Here is a 12,992-nt window from a genome sequence, read left to right on the forward strand (position 1 = left end):
CAGCATCAAACCAAAGCCTGCATCTTCAAGGGAAACCAGGAACCCCTTCCCTCTCCCCCTCAAAGGAAAAGCAGTTTTGTCTGGCCTAGAGGGTAGTTTGGGAACACAACTGTACCTTGGAGGACCAAGTGAAGAAGTTGTCTTTTCCACGACCTGTTTTGTTCACAAAAACAGAGAGGAGAGGGGGAGGCAAGGTTAGCTCAGGGAACTCAGCACAATGCAACCAGTGGGGATGATTTAAAGGCATGTCTGTGTGCCTGGTGCAGGCAACATCTAAAACTGGCTTGGTCGGCAGCACTCTCACACTCCCACTTCTGTCTAACACTCTCAGATAATGCTTTTGCTGACAATCAAGATAAAATGGGGTTTGTGCTTCCACAAAGATGACATGCTTCAAGTGTTCATGAAAACCATCACATTGTAGATCAGAACTGAAACAAAAGTATGAGTCCCTGAAGCATTTTCCATTCATCTACCTCCTCTGGCTCAAACATGCTACAGCTCTACAGATACAGAGCCTGCTGAAAACAACGGAAAAGAGGGAAGAGAGGTTTGCTGTCACATTGCCCACTCAGAAACACTCCAAGGCACAATTGCATCTGGTTCTCAGTAACGCATGGGGCTGGTTTCCCTTTGTTTCCCAAATGGAAATTTAGAAGCCCAGACATGAGGCAGCAGGTCCAGAGCCTTTGGATGAGGGGAGCTCAGGGAAGGCAACTCCCAGCTTGAGGGAGGAGCAGCTCTGGCTGCTTGGCATGAGTGTTCAGTCTGGTTCTTGAACTGCTCTAGACAGTGCTACGCTCACAGACTGAGAGGAAGGCTGATCTTACAACTCCAGCTTTTATCCCTACTTCTCAGCCCACCCCAGAATATACTTTCAGGGCAAGCAATGTCTGCTGAGTGAACAGGAGCTGAGCCATGTATTTTTCCCCAGCCATTTCTTTAATATATGCAAAACATAAGCAAATACAGAGATCTATTATGGAAGAGCACCAACCTTCAAAGTTTTTTCAGTGGATGACACATCAATGGGTTTCTTTTTCTGAAACAAGAATGAGGGAGGCAGAACAAGTTTGTTTTGGTTTTTTACTAATTGACATACCCACAGCAGCAGTTGGTTACTAACAACTCTAGAAATGTCATGCAATTTCATTAATAATAGAACGCTACGAAGGATCAAAAGGCCCATCTGAAGGGAAATTGATAATGGAGGCCAAGTGGAAAACCAGTTGAAATTCCAAAGTCATCTCTTCTGCCTCTGAGAAAAAGAGGAAATCCCTTTGGAACCTGGCAGTTTTGGAAATAGTGTTTCCATTCTTAAACTACTACTACTGCTATTTATCATTACTATTATTATTATTATTATATAAGTATGTCTGTGCAGGCTTCTCCCTTTATGGAATTACACTATTACACTATGAAGAAGCTAAACTTTGTCTTCTAAGGCAGAGGCTGCCTCTGCATTTAAAAAGTTGTGCAAAAAGCTTCCTTAGTTAAAAGAAAAACAGTCAGAAATAATAGTTCCCAATTCTTCTAAGCCAGTTCTAGAGAGAGGGGAATATTTCTCATTCACCCAAATAAAATGAGACTCCTTATTCTTCTGAAGACAACAGCAGTCTGGACAAGACACTGACTTCTGACACTTCTGGAAAGATGCACCACAGTTTGTGCAAATTTTGGCTGACTTTAGGCATGCTCTTTTTGCCCCTGCAGGATTTGCAAATCCCATACTACCATTTATCACTCTCCCACTGCTTGACAAAGTGATGGATTTAGCAGCCAAATTTGGACCAGTGGAGGTTCTCCAGGGGTGCCCAGAGACACACTATGGAGAGAAGTTGGCTTTGGGCTACCCCAAAGAGCTGAGTCCACCCTCAGCTGGTGGCAAAAGCTGGATAGGACTCCACCCCTCTCTCAGAAACACTTTTTCTGGGCACCCACTCCTTCCCCTCCCTCATCACACTCTCCAAGAAGATGCAGCATCCCTGCTCCTTTCCGCACACTGATACTCCCTCAGCTAGTGTTCCAAGCAGCAAGGACGAACACTGCCCATTGCTGGTAGCCTGAGGCTGATTGCAGCACTCTGCACTTTCAAGAGCTTGAGATCCAGAATGGTGCTTTGTCTTTTTGGCATGAAGAATGGCTCCTGCAGAAGGCAGGCCCTGCAGTGCTCTACTTCTCTCAGCTTCCTCTTATTTTCCACAAGATGTTGCCTTCAGTCCTTTGCAGCTGATAGACACCCTTTTCCAGGAAAAGCTGACTGCAGCCTCCAGCTCTTCCTTCTCCTTCCAGAGGCCAAACACAATTTGAAAACCATCTCCATGGCCCTCCTGAACCAGCTGCCATGGCTCAGCACTGTGGGCTCCTACATTCTATAGGGCACAGCAACATCCCAGTGGTGATGGAGGAGCCTGGCAAAACCCCAAAACGCACCTGGGAACCAAGTGCCTTTGACCTGAGGAGTCAGGGCCTGTGTGCTGGTCCCTTGGCCTTGAGGGATTGCCAATAACAGAGGACCCCAACAATTGAACTCACCTTGACAAGCTCAGGAAGAATTTTGGATTGTGGAGCTTTGGCTTCTGACCTCCGATTTGAGAGACCTTCATTGCTGTCATTGTAGTTCTGCTCAGGGTGAAGTCTGATGCCTAGTGATTCTGGTGAGGGTTCTCTCCATATGTCCTCATATGGATTTGTCTTACTGGAGGCTGGCCTGCGACTGGGGGCCCGGGAGCTGGGTTTGGGCTTTCTTGGAATCCATATGGGATTCAGAGGGGACTCATGGCTCAGGGACACCTTGGGGTCCCACTCGCCCAGCAATTTCTTAATGCGCCTTGACAGCTCATCTTCTTTATTGGTCTGCAACACAAGAATAGAGGGGGAAATGTCAGAAACACCCCAAGCAAGAGACCCAGCTCAGCAAGAGACATTGCTCAGCATCTTCGTGGAATCACCATGCATCCACACAAGGATGTTCAGTGCAGCAGATGGGAAGATGCTGTGTTTGCAGGGATGAGGCTCAAGTCTGCTACAGCCCATGCAGAAGATACAGCTCTCCTCTCCCACCCCAAGCCTCCTTCCTTCTCTCCTTCCAGCCTGCACTCCACTCCCATTACCTTGTAGGGCCTGGGAAAGAGGGGAGTCTTCTCCTCTGGAGCTACCTTCCTCCTCCGCCTCTCTTCCTCCAGAATACGGAGCAATTCTCTGTTGTTGTTCCAGCTTTCAGACAGAGACAAAGAAAATATACTTAAGACTCAAACCCCTGTTTATACTCCATGCAGAAACGGGGGCTTTCCCACAAGGGCACATGTCCAGCAGCAAAGCAATGTTGAAATTCTCAGGATGCTGACAGTGGACAGATCAGTTCTGTCCAGTGTGTGCTGTGCCCCAGAGCAATGAGACACACAGGGCACAGCACACATCCTTCTCAGGGATTGCTACTCCTGATCCCAGCCATCAAGAAGGGTGGGAAGGGAAAGACTCTGCCCCCATTTCCTTGTGAAATCACAGGGGTGATCAGCACATGAGCTGGCAAATCCTCTTGCAATGATTAATGGGAGAAACTGGCACTCTTGTTCTCCTTCAGACCTCTCAGCCCAGTCTCCCTCCTTGTGAGTCAAACAGAATCTTCTATTCTGAAGGTGTTTTAACTTTCAAGGCTTGAACTTTGTCCACTTTATAAACAATCCTGGAAATTCACTCTCTACTTTAAATGGATATTTGGAAAGCTGCTTCCCTCGAAAATCATGTAGCTGCATTTAAAGCCATCCTATCAGCGTGATTAGAATGGAGTTCTCAGACATTCAGCAAACACCAGGTCAAATCCCCCTGTTCCTCCTCTGCCACCTATGCATGTACTCAATCACACCTGCCCCACAACAAAACACCAATAAAGTGTCCCATCATGGGAAACCAGATCCTTTAAACCATCCCTGGCCTTTGAAAGACTACTGCAAAATGAGGGAAACTCTGGCTCTGATATTTATGGACATCAGGGAAGGGAAAGCATGCAGGCACAGTGGATGCAGGTATCTATTTCTACTCTACTGTACAGCCTTCTCTATACATACAATTCATAAACTCTTCTTTGCAAATCCAACTTCCCAAGTGTCCCATGTTGCAAGGGGAGAGCCTTGTCTGCTCCAGCAGTGACACTTACTCCAACACCACACCAATAATCAGCTCCTGAAAGTTTAATCATTCCTAGAGCCAAGGCACAGCTGCCTCATCTCATACTGAGGGGCCATTACTTAAACTAAACAGGTTTTTGCACTGGATGGCATTCCTAATTCAGAGTACATAAGTCTGCACGCTACTGAAATGCCCAGACTTTTTAGATAAGCCTACAGATCTCCCAGCCTCCCCAGCCCTGGACACACCTTTGCTGCCCATGTCTGACCTGGCCATTGAAGGTGTTTGTCAAGATGCTCTTCAAAGCCCTTGCAAAGCTGAGCTCTGCTGCCATTCACAATCCTGCACAGTTCCCTTGAGGCTGGGGAACTTTGGGAACTGCACCTCCAGGCTCAGCACCAACACGCCCAGCACCTGGGAGCCTTGGTGCAGGGGGACTGCACAGTCCCACACCCTCCATCTCCAGGGGGAAAACAGCTCAGCAGTGGAAAGTTAAAAATAATCCTGTACTTGCTGCTGCTGCTCTACACTTGATGTGTCAACCCCAACAACCCGACTGTTCAAAGAGGCAGATGAAACTGAATGCCTGCCCTGAAATATCACCTCAGTTCTCATCATCTTCAAATATGTTTCACAAGGAGTAAAATCACCCCCACCCCAAAAAAACACAACTCGAGCTTTGCTACGGACTGAAACAGGAAAATACTCCCATGCCGAAAGCATCCCAAACTGCAGAAGGGAGAGCCCTGGCTCCAGTAATAAGAGATTAGTTTCAGAAAGTTCAGCAGAGGATCTGCCCTGACCCATGATAACATCCAGGCCTGGGGCTGTAACAGAAGCTCTTAAAATAGCAATGTGCTCTGAACCCACTCTCACTAATAGGACAATCCTTACTTCACTTGTCCCACTCCAGAATTCTGATTCTTGCATTGGAGGAGGAATTCTTTTTCTAAACCATCACAACATTCATCACAGCACCCAGAAAACCAAGATTACTTCAAATTAATTCCTACCTATAGTCGCTGTTCTGGTTGTCTGTTGGTTCCATTATGAAGCCTCAGTTCGAGTCACCTTCTCTGGAAGAGAACAAACAGAAAATCACCAGGAGTGATTATCTGCACAAATTTGTGCCTAAAGGGGAGGTCAAGATCTCCAGGGACTTGCTACACTTAGAACCTGGGTGCCTGACTGGGAGTCATTCCAGTGCTCCTAAACATAAACCATCCAAACACATGTAGCTGAGAATGGGAGAATCAAGAGATCCATTTTCCCCTTCCCTCAGCAGCGTTGCTGCATTTCAAGTCAGCACTTAACCCCAGATTTGGCCAAGAGCACAATAAACCAGGCCACTGCTATAGGTTCCAGGAAATTTAGTTCAATTTTCAGAACAAAAGTGCCCTAAGAACCCTGCAACCCCGCCTGTAGACAACAAAATGGGCCCCACATGAATGGCAGCATTTGTGGAAAGAGGAAGGAAAGAAATGGAGGGAAAAAAACCCATAAAACAACAGTTCTATATGAAAAAGTAACAATATTCCCTCAGCAGATGCAAGAGGAAATCTTGAAGTGCAAGATCTCAAAAATGCAGAAAAAGGACTGAAAACATTTACATTTAAATTTCTGACATTCACTTTCAGCATCTCACACTCTAGAAGGAGCGGATTTCTCACTGGGGAGGAGGCTACAGGAGCGTCCTGTGAAGTCTTCTGCACCACCCCACTGAGGACAACTGGTGTGAAACAAGAGCACAGACACTTGGGGAAGAGGTGAAGCAGCTGGGCTCTAGGCCATGGCTTTAACACCAGGGAAGGGACCAGCAGGAACCATCCTGCAAGCCACAGAGAGACACAGGCCATTACAGATGCGAATCCTGTCAAACCCCCACCTCCCCATGCAGCTGGGAAGCCTAAGAATAGACACTCACACTAAGCTCAGAGGACACATCTGGAAGCAACACTGCATCTTTGCTGCCTCCTCACCATCATGAAAACCAAAATGTTGGCTGGGAAACAAACTGCCTTAAAAGAACAAAGTGCCCACTTGAATTTAAAATAAATGAAGGTGGCAGAAGTAGCAAGAGCATACAGGCAGAAGTCATTCCAGCTTTCTTCTAACTTCCGTTGAGTGGACCTGGCATTGACATAACTTGTGTAGAGAGACATGCACACCTACTTGTGAATAAACAGCATGGCTGGGAGGCCTGCTCTGTCACCAGCTTATCCTTAAGATGACCAAAAAGCACACAAGTGGCCAGCAGGAAATCTAGATTCCACTGAACAGCCAAATGCCCTTGACAAGGCCAGGTTTTGAGCCTCACTGGAGCTCCATGGATTCGAGGCTGCACGGGCAGCATTAACCGGACACTACTCGGACAAGGCACAAATGCTCTTGCAACCAAGCTGTGCTTCTGAACATAAGCTTTCCTCACTGTGGAGAGGAAAGCAGGCACCCCAGTGACCGTGATGGGAATTCTTACAAGCTTTTGACAGCGCATTTTTTGGCCAGGCTCATTTCTGCATCCCGTAGCAGGACATATTTGATTGCACTTCTTTCTGCCTTCTCCACCCAGCCACAGGCAAAGAGGTGTTCTAATGAAACAAGGAAGCTTGGAAGCTGCTTGGAAACTTAAACCTTATGTACCCACCTCAAGAACTTTTCCTTCAAATGTTGCTATCACTAAACTTCACATGATATTTTTATGGACAAAGTTTGGTGTTTCGCATATACTGAGGTATTTGAAGGGAAAACTTGACATAGAGTCAGAGAACACATCAGATTCATAGAACCACAGCCCCATAAAACCATAGAATGTTTTAGTTTGGAAGGGGCCTAAAATTTCACCTTGTTCCACTCCTCTGCCATGGGCAGGGACACCTTTCACTAGAACAGGTTTTTCAAAGACTTGTCCAACCTATCCTTGAATGATTCAAATATTCTGGTGGTCATTGTTCTTATATACATATGATATACAAATACAGATACAGACAAGGCCATTGTAATTATAATGGCCTTGAGCCTTAAAACTGGAAGAAATATAAATAAATAGATTTGGCTTCATGTTGGGATGTGGGTGTTTCCACGTGGACTTTGCAACCTCCCCCTGGAGTCCCTGGCTGTGACAGTTCAACTGTAAGAGCAGCCTCGAGCAGCTGCTCCCACTTCCAACGGGGCAATCCCAGGCCCCAGCTGGAGCACCTGCTGCAGGCACTGCCCAGGAAAAGCCCAGAGCTCCCCCTGCCACACATCTGATGGGTCTGCCCTTAAGCCTCTCCTTCTCAGTGCTGGCACCTTTTGGCAGCACATGGGGTGGAACCCAGGGGCCTTTGAGTTTCCCATGTCACCCTCCTTTCCCAGGGATTGCCTGGCTCTTCTGCTTTTCAGAGACACTTAAAATTCAAGCTGAATCAGCAGCAAGCCCTCCTGAAACCTTGCTCTGTCCACTTGAAAGTGATTTGTCCCACTGCAAGCTGCGGAATAATAATGCTAAATGGTTGCATAAAGAAGGCTTTAAAGGCAATTTCCCTGGTCAGTGGCTCTTTCCCAGTAAACTGCTGTCAGCTTGCAGAGGCAGGAGCAGAGCCTGGGTTTGAAGCTGTTCCTGTTGGTGCTCAGTGCTGGAATGCAGCAGAGACAGCCATGGCTGGCCTGGTTGCCCTGTGGCAGCAAAGCACAGAATTACCTCGCACAAGCCACCAAGCTTGTGGGTGATGAGTGACTCCTGAGTGGCAGTAAATAAACACGCTGTGAACAGGCTCTGAGGCCAAGCAACACTCCCTGCGTGGAGCTGTGCTTGCTCTGAGCTGTGCACTCTGCAGGGCACTGCCCAAAGAGTGCCCCAACAAAGACAGTTCCACCGTTGGCACAGCCTGGGTAGCAACAGAATGTCCCAGGCACGGCTGGGCAGTGCCCAGGTTCCACAGAAGGGTCAGAGGGCACGGAACCCTGCTGGAGCTGCCCACACCCCCTGCTGCACTGCACTGTGGGACCCCAGCCTGCCAGGCAGCAGCACACGGGCTCTCCCCAGGGTGCACCCACTCTCAGCACTGTGGTCTCTTCTCTGGCTGCAATCTGGGGTCATTTCTTTTTTTTACCTTGACTTTTTTATCCTCGAGGCATTACCACTGTTATTGATGGCCTTCATTACTGCCAGGGGTGGGTACACCTTGGTGTTATTTTTAAATGAACTACTTCATTTCTACTCAAGAAAAGGAAAGTGACAAATGCTAAAAACCAATCGCATAAAGCCAAGTTCTAAAATTACGAAAAGCAATATATGAATAAATTAGGTTTATTCCATTGTAACCTGTTTCTTCATTTAATTTGATTAATTCAGGTTGTTTGATGCTCTGATATCAAAAATGTCTTCTTTCTGGTGCTGCTCCCAACATTTGAACACTACTGTGAGAATTTTTGGCATACTTTAGGATCTATCCTCATGTATCCCCTCCAGCTCAGAATATGCTATGATTTAGGACCAATGTCCCTGTACTCAGCACTTCTGAGGGTGCATCTGGAATCCTGGGCTCAGGTTTGGGACCACACTATGAGGCTGGGGCATGTCCAGAGATGGCATGGAGCTGGTGAAGGGCTGCTAAGGGAGCTGGGCATGTTCAGCCCCGAGCAAAGGAGGCTTGGGAGGCACCTGCAGGAGGCTGCAGCTGCTGCAAGAGGCTGCTGCTGCTCTCCCTGGCAGCCTGAGGGCAGCTGCGGCTCCCAGGCTCAGAAGGGCTAAGCAGCTTTGCCAAGAGCTTCCTGCCACATCCCCTGTGGAATCCTTAAAATCAGAGGGTTTTGGGAAAGCTGAAAAAGGCAGGCCTCAGAGACAGCAGAACTGCAATTGGAGCTAAGCAGCAGCCGTAAGATTTGTCAGCAGAAAAATTATAGAAGTAGAAAAGTAAGGACAAATTGAACAATGGTTTGTGTATTAATGCTTGTCTAGAATAACTCCCTAAGCTACAGAAAAGTATATCTAGCCAGATGTTAGGAAGTTCTAAGCTTAATAATAGAGCTCTGTGCATTGTATTTTAAGGCTTATAAGCAGGTCTTGTATTCGAAATAAGCAAGCATTGTTTTAACCGAAGGTACGTGTGCCTATAGTGGTTGGATAGAACTACTGTCAATATGTTTTTGCTTTGTGTGATTGGCCAAAAAACTTTTGTGTTGTAACACTGAGTTCTTGTGTGCTGTCAGGGACATGAGCTGCTAGCATCTTCCCATTGGCATAACCATGTAATGAGACTGATGCTGAAAAATAAACAGCTCGAGGCACGTTCCACAGCAGTCCCATCCCTTTCATGACTTGTACATAGACCCCCAGCACGTGTGCCGGGGCTGCTGCCATCCCATTGGGCAGAGCAGGGTTCAGGATGCCCTGGAAGAGGCTGGCGGTGCGCAGGGGCCAGGCAGGCAAGCCAGGTGCCAGTGGTGCCACTCAGGGTGAGGGAACTGTGCATGGCCAAAGGGGGAAAGCTGCCATGGCATCTGGCTTTGGGCAAGGCCTGTGGCCATCATGGAGCCAGGAAAGCTGCTGGGAAAGGGGCCAGAGCCCTGCCAGCCTGGGGCTGAGGGCACCTGGGTGACACCAGATCCCACCTGGCACATGGAATGTCACTGCAGCCCATGTGCCTTTGCAGCCATCGGGAAGTGTATGGGACACAGAACATGCCCATTGTCTGCATTTTCAGTAAATCCCGGTCTCCTTGGTATCTTCCCTATGGCACAGTGAGGTTACAGGGCTATGGGCAGAGAAGAAACCTGAAAGGCTTTCATGGAGAAATGTCCGGCTCTTTCTAGCACCACTTGAGGCTATTGCCTTGTGTCCTAGCCCTTTTACTTGGTAATAAAGAGAGAAAATGTGGCTAAATTAATCTTTCTGTGACTTGTTGTTTGGAACTACTTGAGCACACTAACTCAATGTTGTATTAATGCTGTCTTTGACTGCAATCCTGGATTGAAATTTCACAGGAATTTCTAGATGAATGACAGAAATAAGATGATTACATAATAAATTAAAATCAGCTATGCCCGAAAGGGGCCCAGTTATTTCTGAAGGAGATTGACATGTTTGTGTATATCCACGTGATGCGCAGACTGTGACACGAGTTCCATGGTTAGAGATGAACAGCTCTTCATGTTTTGAGGGTGCTGGAAGGTGTTTAGATTTGTAAGAATTTTATTATTTTTTACACTATAAGGACTATCAGAAATCTGCTGGGATAATAGTCTGACAACATTCTGATTTCTCTTGATGGTGTTTTAAAGATCTGCAAAGGTTATGGCAAAATGCTTCTGTCTGTTTCTAACCTCACCATGTTTTTCTATTTTGAGTGAGTTGTGGTAGATCATAGTTTGAATGCTCAGTATATGAAGGAATGAAGTCCCCTTTCTCTCACAAGTTTCACTGAAGAGATTCCTGTTGAAGCTGATCCAGCAGAGTTCTGTAGAGCTTTTAAAAATGACTACACAGGACATAAAATTGTATATAAATTTAGAAGGAATATTTCTATTTTTACACAGTCATTTATGTTTTCAAAGTAATTCCTAAAAAAAAAGGTAAGTAATGATTTGTGAAGATTTTAAAATTATTTTCTGGAATTTAGAGGGAGTCATGAGGTGAGATGCTCGTCCACGCACTCTAAATGCATTTATTAACCCCAGAAAAGAAAGCCATTGTAGAATGGAGTTCAAACAACCCACACAGGAGGGCAGTGTTGGCTGCCAGAATCGCTGTCAGTTCTTGCTAACCCCGAGGGTTTCTGCAGCCCGGGCTTTGGAAAGCCTGGGGGGGACAGATGCAAGAAGATGCCCCGCATGCTTAGACCTCAGAGATAAGAATTGCTTTTTCCCCTTCAGGAGGAACTTCCCTGTTAGTCTTGTCTTTGTTCAGGACCCAGGACATCCCTCTGGCTGTCCTGAGCAGCCCAGACCCCTGCCAGGGGTCTCAAAGACCCTGGCACATAGTCCAAAATGCCTGTGGTTTGGATTATGACCCGTGGAGCAAATTACCAACTTTGTATGAAGATCAGCAAGCCACAACAGCTTAAGTAGAATATTAGTGAAGTTATCGCAAGGTGGAAAAGTAGATTTTAGGGTTTTTGGTATGGGGGTTCAGGAGGCAAGATGGAGGGAACTGGGTGTGTCCAGGCTTTCTCCTTCTTGGCCTCCATCTTCTGCTGTGATGTTGGCACTTACCGATTGGTTTAGAGTAGAAGCTCACTGTCTAACATAGGTGATGGGTATTGGAAAGTGATTGTAAACATTGTATATGTAATTTGTAGTATAAAGACATAACGCCGCCCTGTGAGCAGGCAGAGTGCCTCAGACTGTCTTGCTGAGCTGACCTCGGCAGGGCAGGAGAAGATTTTTAATAGATAAGATAAAATAAACAACCTTGAGACCGAGAAATGAAGAGCCCTGACTCCTTCTTTAAGCACCGGGCTGGGAAAACAGACTTTCGAACTTTTCTCGGGGTCACTCTGACAAACTGATGATCCCGACAGCCCTCAAATGCAGCGGCACAGCCCGACTGCAGCCCTGCAAGCGCTGCGAGAGCTGCAGGCTCCTGCAATTGAACCCCAAAACTGACGCCACAGGCAGTGCTCACCTCACTTCAACAAGGGCAAATAAATGTGTTCTCCCCTTCAATTTCATACCCCAGAAGAGCAGAAAAGAATGGGTGTTCCTCAAATGAAAGCCTTCAAATGATGGGGAAAGGGGGATTTTGACCTCAATTCAAACCCTTTAAAAGGAGGGACACCAGGGCTGCCCCCTCAATTTAAACCTTAGGATGATGAAAATGGGGTAGCTACCTTCAAATCAAACCCATAATATGACAACAATATTTTTCCCATTCCCCTTAAAATAAAATGCAGGGATTCCCTGTCATCCCTGTTGTGAAAAATGCATGTATTATATGATTGGCTTTTCGCAAATATTAAAATGAATGTTATATGTGTTGTGTTAGAAAGAAATGCTGTATTAATTCTCTTAAGTACTGTGTTAAATATAGTTTTAGGTTATAAAAATTGTTAAAATAAGAACTACGTTAGTGGGTTTTTTTTTTTTAAAGAAAGGAATGAGGCACTCCACCAGATAGCAGCCACAGGACACCTAAATCTTTCAGGGAAAAGAATTTATTGCCCTCTTATCAGATGGAACTAACTTCTTCCCACCTTGAAGGCACTGTTAGGATTAGAAGGAACAAGCTGACAATGAACAGACAGAATCCTGTGTTTGAATGGAATTTGTGCATCATGTATGAGGTGTGTGAATATGCAACGGGCTATTGTTCTTGGGGGTTAATCCTTTGTTCAGGGGTGTCCTTTTTTGGGCTTGTGATGCCAGAAAAAGGCACCTGGACGTCCATAACTCTTTGTTTTTATTGTCTCATATTGTCTTAATTCAATTTGTCCAAACTGTTATTATTTTAATTGTGTTACTCTTCTTTTTAACCATTTTATTACCATTACACTTTTAAAAATTTTAAAAACAAGTGATCGGAGTTTTTCACACCTGTGATACCCCCAACAGCCTAAAAAAGGCAGTTTTCCTTCAATCAACACCCTTAAAACCACAAGTGAAGGGGTTCAAACACAGACAATAACAGAAGAGTAGCTTCTTCCCTCTCCTTAATTTGTTTTGTCCTCATAAGCTCCATTTTTCTTCCCTGAGGGCACCGGGGAGGCATTGGCAAGATGAAATTGAAAAGGGAAAGGACAAAAGTCCCTGCTACAAATCCACAGGGGCTCACCTGTTCAGCTGCTGCTTCCCGGCACAAAGATTCGTCCCTCAGCACCTCCTTTAAGCAATGCTCCACTTATCCAAGCGTGAATCCAGGTGTTCTCCCAGACCCTGTGAGAAGCTCT

The sequence above is a fragment of the Ammospiza caudacuta genome, chromosome 4 (genome assembly GCF_027887145.1).
Source record: "Ammospiza caudacuta isolate bAmmCau1 chromosome 4, bAmmCau1.pri, whole genome shotgun sequence".
NCBI classification, from domain to species: Eukaryota; Metazoa; Chordata; class Aves; order Passeriformes; family Passerellidae; genus Ammospiza; species Ammospiza caudacuta.